Here is a 6,704-nt window from a genome sequence, read left to right as displayed (position 1 = left end):
TTTTTTTTTCTTTCCCAGGATTTGCAAGGGAGTTGCTCAGAAAGTCATTTTTATAGACCTTAGTCCACTCTTAGAGAACTTTATAAGGGGTCAAAGTTGAGCCCAAAAATTTAGAAGTGGAAGAATTTGGAGAAAGCTTTGGAGTGCTGGGCTTTGGAGTTCCTCTGCACCATCACCTGACTGCTCAGTGAAGGAGGGGACAGTGTTCCAATGCAGACACTTCACAGACTATTCCAGAATCTAACCTATGTGGCCCAGAGTGACACTAGTTAGGCTCATTGGACATTCTCCAGTCAAAAGCCGTTGTCTAGCTTACTTTGCTGACAGCAGAGCAGGGAGAAGTAACTCCATTAGAAATGGGCTGCCCTCTCCAGGTTTGTGGAGGCAAAGAATGTAGACATGTTTCTAGCCGGCAAGGGGCAAGACCAGAAACTTGGCTTCAAAGGGCTGCCTGGACACTGGAGTCTACGGGGCAGTCAAGCAGCAGCTGGCAGAGAGAGAATTGGTGACTGGCCTCTAAGGATCAGGGAGTAACTAAGAAAGTTGGTTTTAACATCTGTCTGGGGCAGAGAGAACAATGGCCCAGTTCCCTTCCAGTCAAGTTAGACCTTTCCAGCCCCCACAGATGCAACTCGGGCAGAGCCATGCCGTCAGCCACTGAAGAAGGAGGCAGTGGAGAAGGAGGCTGACCACAGGCACCCAGCCCTGGACCACGGAGAGGAGAGGTTGTCACAGGAAGCTCTGCTCACTTGTCAACAATCTCAGCTCCCAGTCGACAGTGACCGCAGCCAGTCCACAGGTGATAAACTGAAAGAGTAACACACTGGAAACGAGTGAAAGAGCCTCCTGAGAGAAATCGTAACACAGAGAGACGTCTGATAGGATGAAGAGCCTGAAAGAAAGAATGAAAGCCAAAATGAAAAAAATAAGACACTGAAAAACAAAAACAAAAACAAGGTGACACTAGGGAATTGAATAATCTGGCAGGTAATCCAATTTAGAACTGAAACCCAGTTCTAAACTAAGAAAACATATTCCTACTCCCTACTTGTTGGTTGGTTGGTTTTTCTTTCAAGTCGCTCTATGGCAAAGCCCTGACCATGGGGAAGTCTACCTGTCCCAGGGACATGATACAAAACAGCTTTATCCTGAGAATACAGTCTCATCATTCTCTAATTAAGAAATAAAAGTTCATATTTTAAGATCTAATATAATCTGTGTGTCTTATTTTAAATAACTTGATTGCATCATACAGCAAATACTTGAGAGCTGCTTCTCTTCAAAAGAAGGCTGTTCAATGTTGTGGAATTTCAGGTGATTTGCAGTTAAAGGCCTTCTTTGGTTGCATATTCTAAACTATGGTAGCAAACAGTAAGCTTTTTTATTTTAAAAAATTTTAGGCCTGGGGCACCTAGGTGGCTCAGTGGGCTAAAGCCTCTGCCTTGGGCTCAGGTCATGATCCCAGGTCCTGGGATCTAGCCCCACATCGGGCTCTCTGCTCAGCAGGGAGCCTGCTTCCCTGTCTCTCTGCCTACTGTGATCTCTCTCTCTGTCAAGTAAATAAATAAAATCATTTTTTTTTTAAAGATTTTATTTATTTATTTGACAGAGAGAGATCAAATGTAGACAGAGAGGCAGGCAGAGAGAGAGAGAGGAGGAAGCAGGCTCCCTGCTGAGCAGAGAGCCCGATGCGGGACTCGATCCCAGGACCCTGAGATCATGACCTGAGCCGAAGGCAGCGGCTTAACCCACTGAGCCACCCAGGCGCCCCAATAAAATCTTTTTTAGAAAAAATTTTTAAGCCTACAGAAAAGTTGCAGAAATAGTACAAAGAATTATATATACCATTTTACCCAGATTTTCCAAATTTAATTTAATTTTGGATAAATTTCCAAATCTATCCACATTTCCTAATATATACACACCCTATTACTGTTTATATACAAGTATCTTTTCCAGAATCATTTGAGAGTAAATTGAAGCTATGAGTCCTCTTTACCTGTGTGTATTTCAGTGTTTCTTAAAAAGATAGTTTCATATAAAACTATATAATTATCAAAACCAGAAAATGTACGTTGATGGGATTCTAGTATCTAATCTACAGACCTTATCCAACCCGAGGATTGTCCTACTAGTGCCGTTTGTGGCAGAAGAAAGAAAACTTCCACTGGGTCTAAGGTCTAGTCCAGGATCTTCGGCTGCCCGTAGTTGCAGTGTCTCTTCAGTCTCCATTAATCTGGAACAATTTCTCAGTTTTGACTTTCATTAATTTGTAGACTCTGTAGAATGTCCCTTTGTTTTGTTTTGTTTTGTTTTGTTTTATCCTGATGTCTTTCCATTAGTTTCGGGTTATGCCCATCTTCCAGGAATTCTCCTGACATGACGTCACATCCTTAGGCCCTTGTAAAAGGAGGCACATGACATTTCTTTGTCCTGTAACTGATGCTACTAAAAAAAAAAAAAAAAAAAAAACAGCTGCTCAAGAAAATGGAGGACATTGGGGCACCTGGTTGACTCAGTTCCTTGAGCAAGTGCCTTCCGCTCAGGTCATGATCCTGGACCCCTGGGATCGAGTCCCACATTAGGCTCCCTGCTCTGCAGGGAGTCTTGCTTCTCCCTCTGACCTCTCCCCTCTCGTCCTCTCTCTCTCTCAGATAAATAAATAAAATCTTAAAAAAAAAAAATGGAGGACATATTAGGCAACATTTTCATTGGTTTAAAATTATACAAGTAACACACACTGCTAAACCACCACACTCCCCTTGTGAACAGACCTCTTCCACCAGCAGCAACTATCCTGTTCTCCAGCAGGACTCCTGATGGCAAAAACCGTCCTCAGCCAGAACCTGCACGCACAAGAGGACACGGGGATGAAGTACGCTGTGCCTACTGCGGGGAGGCATTCTGGAGACCCTCCAGCCAAATCCTATACGTACTACAGACTGCCGTCAAAGCTTCTAGAGAGCAGCCACTGCCCTGCTCATCATTCTGCTCTCAGCTCTCCGCATACAACCTGGCCCAGAACAGATAAAACTAGCAAACGTGTGTACATAAGCCCTGACTCCCTTCTAACACCTGTGCTAACAAAGATTTCCCTTTCTGAATTTGTAAATAGCTCACATAGTGACTTACTCAGAATAGGTGCTAAAAAAAAAAAAAAAAAAAAAAAAGTTGGATTAGAGAGAAGGAATCTCATATGTGGTACTCTGTTCCCAAAACCTTATTTCCAGAATCAAGTTTGCTTTGTATTCTAACAGCTACTTCGTTTTTAATATTAAAAAAAAAAAGTCATAGAGATATTGATAACGGTAGCATCCCTTCGAGTTACTGGTTAATTGGGAGAGGACTTCAGAGATAAATGCACTTGGCTTCTAGTCCAAGGTCAGTTTACTGTACATGTCCGTCCTCGGGATTGGTGGGGGCTGTTCTTGTTCACATGGAGGCATGGAATTGTGGCCTTTTCTGCTCCCTGACCTCCACCAGCATCTGTTTTGCTCTTTTTAACCTACAACCAGCGTGTTATATCTACCTTCATGTGCTTGCAGTAGTTCTGACGCTCATTTGTGGTCGCAGGATTCTGTTGGGACTCAGTCCTCTTTGAGAATGTGGAACTCATCTCTAGGTATGACTGGGTCAGGCTGGGACCAGAGCCACATTTACCTGGTGACACGCAGAAATACAAATGAAATTTCTAGGGCCCGTGTGTGTGTGTGTGTGTGTGTGTGTGTGCATGTGTATGTGAGACAGAGACAGAGGAAGGAGAAACTAGACCCAGCAGAAGTTTGCCAGCTCTGATTTGGAAAAAGCAGCTTCATGTGTGGAGAGAAGCAATATCCAACTGTTCCCACACCGACAATGAGTCTTAGAGTCTTAAGGAATAAACACTCTAGAACGGTGGTTCCTAAACTTGTCTGCCCATTAGAATCACCCTAGTAGGGCGCCTGGGTGGCTCAGTGGGTTAAGCCGCTGCCTTCAGCTCAGGTCATGATCTCGGGGTCCTGGGATTGAGCCCCACATCGGGCTCTCTGCTCTGCTGAGAGCCTGCTTCCCTTCCTCTCTCTCTGCCTGCCTCTCCGTCTACTTGTGATTTCTCTCTGTCAAATAAATAAATAAAATCTTAAAAAAAAAAATCACCCTAGAAACACCCAAGACCTACTCCTTATCAGTATCTGGGGTAGGACATACGTATCATTCTTTTGAGCTTCCATGTGTACAAAGCATACATGAATCAAAGAGCCTTTGGAAAGAATCTTACTCTCTGGTGTTGAACATTCCTCCTGGGCCACTGGGGAGATCAGGCCTCAGCCCACCTCCCACTGCTTGCTTGTGCTTCCTCGCTTCTGAGCTCAGTCTCCTCATCTGTTAAAATCCCAGAGGAGGAAGGGGATTTGTAAGAAGCTGGGATCTCGAAGCCATGGCTTGGAGGGGCTCAGGCAGCTGATGGCTTCCGGTATCGCTGTTTGGAGCCTCTGCTGTCCTTCAGGTGTAGGAGCTGCAGACATAAATAAAAAGAGAAAAAAAGTCATTGCTTCTTCATGTCATCTCTCTAGAACTGCAGAGTGAGATGTTTTCCACATCAAAGACTCTTAGGCTGGAAGAAAGAGAAAAACAACCCACTGTGGATTTATCCTCCAAAGTCCAGAGGAACTAGTATTAGATTTCCATGATAAAAATGGAACAGGGAAAAAGTCCCAAAGGCCCTTCACACCTTCTCACATTTAACACACCTGCCTTGTGAGAAAGTGAACAGGTGCCTCTTACACCAGCACAGAATTAGCAATCCCACAAATCAAATTCCTTCTAAGCCCTCACAACAGACTTTAAAAATTCAGGATGACCGGATGTGCCTGTGCTTGCTGGTCCTTTAACATCAGTGTTACCGTCGTAATCCTTTACACTTGAGAGGGGCTTTGAAATTTGAAAGCATTTTGACAATCGGGAACTTCTCACTACCACCTTATGAGCCTAATGGGGCTGATAACAGTTTCCCCATCTTGACACTGAAAAAAAAACACCTGTTTAGATAATTAGCTGGCTTGTTCCAAACCAGATATCCCCGCTGGCCTGGCCGAGCAGCGCTGGAGCCTGCGTTTGAAGGGAGAGAGCAGGTGAAGGGGAACAGATGACGGGACAGTCCGGGAGGGGAATGTGGGAGGCATATCTGGAGAAACCGGGGTTCCTGCATGGAAGCAGAGGGCAGGCAATGGGCATGGAGAGGCAGGCTGGGACCCCAGAAGATGTGTAGGGCATTGGACTTTCCAATGGGGAGTCACAAATATCCCTTAAGCTCCAGGGAGCATTTTCTGGAACTTTCAGAGCAGAGAGACAGCTGTTTATTTCAGGGGTCGTGAGCTGCTTCCACTGTCTTCTGCCTCCATGCACAAGCTGAGAAGCCCAAGGGGGCCCGTGCCCCCAGATTTATATCTGTGATAGAGAACTCCTAAAATGAGACTGGAGAGGATGCGACCTCTGGTTGACCCGTGAGAGGGACCCCCACCATCAGAGGCTCTTCACCCCCTCCCATGACCTTGCAATGTGGGCTCCTCCTGCCTGTCCTGCTCCCAGAGGCTGCTGCACGGACATGGCCTTAAGATAGCGCTGTGATGGTGAGAACACCCACAGATACCCCTGACTGAACCCAGATAAGCCCTCTAGATCAATGTTGAAGATCTGGCTGGTGCAGAGGTTTACTCATTGGCCCCCACCCAAGACAAGCCTAAGGAAAGTTCCACTGCTTATCAGACCTGTCGTGGCCCCATCTGCGGAGGCCGGCCTCCTCTCCTGCATCTTTCTACCATCCATGCGTCCAGTGTGGGGGACCAGGGTCCCAGTACCCCCAGGAAGCTCTGTCTGTTATTTCATTGTGGAGTCCCCACGGGACACACATTTTGTTAGGCTGGGGAAGGCATACCCAGTGTGGTTTCCCCTCGGTGATTTATGTAAAAGGAACATCTGCAGACTAATCCACTGTCTTAATCTAGGGCTCCAGTGACTTTCACCTACACAAGTCAAGACTTAGTTACAGCTCCTTAAGGGAGCAATCACTATGCAGTTTCTCTTTCTTCTTTGTTAGACACTCGCTTCTAATTTCCTGCACACTCTCTTGGGGATCCTCAGAAGGGAATTAACTTCCTTTATCTTCTATTGCTTAAGATTAACTGTAGAACTCCGGGAAGCAAGTGATTCCCCCCCCCCCCCCCCGCCGCCCCACAAAATACACTTTGAGGCCACAGAGGAAGATCACGGGCAGCCTGCAGACCTCCAGCCCTTCTCATGGTAACTCTGATCTCCCCACCAGCCCAAAGGGAGCAGCCCCTTCTTGGTTGAACGGGCAACCCCTGATCCAGTTTCCAGCCTCTCTAATACCATGTATTGTAGAGATCGTGGAACGCAAACCCAAGACCAGGAAGAAGACTCAAAAGTACCTGGCAACTTCCAAGAGCTTCCCTCCCCAGAATGTTCTACCCAAACACTATCAGAGAATATTCACGAGGATGCCCGAAGGGACCTCAGGGATCTTCAAGTTCGACCCCTTCATTTTACAAATGAGGAAACACGACCAGAGAATGGAGGTGACTGGCTCAAGGTCAAGCAGCTGGGGGACCCAGCAGAGGAAAGAACCCAAAGGTGAGATAAGGATTTCGTGAGGACGGGAATATGGTTCCGGGTACATTCCCACTACCAGTGGAACTATGTTGTCTGCG

General features: G+C 46.2%; 1 long non-coding RNA gene across 1 annotated transcript; it reads right to left on the bottom strand.

Moving 5' to 3' along the window:
* Positions 1 to 3,701, bottom strand: LOC116574761. The gene is made up of 3 exons (XR_004279473.1): positions 3,530 to 3,701; positions 2,775 to 2,846; positions 1 to 892 (listed from the first exon to the last, which is right to left on the bottom strand). It is a non-coding gene; the product is annotated as an uncharacterized LOC116574761 (long non-coding RNA).
* Positions 3,702 to 6,704: the final 3,003 nt, after the last annotated feature.

Source organism: Mustela erminea, chromosome 16, assembly GCF_009829155.1.
Source record: "Mustela erminea isolate mMusErm1 chromosome 16, mMusErm1.Pri, whole genome shotgun sequence".
NCBI classification, from domain to species: Eukaryota; Metazoa; Chordata; class Mammalia; order Carnivora; family Mustelidae; genus Mustela; species Mustela erminea.
This window is presented reverse-complemented; position numbering and strand designations above follow the sequence as displayed.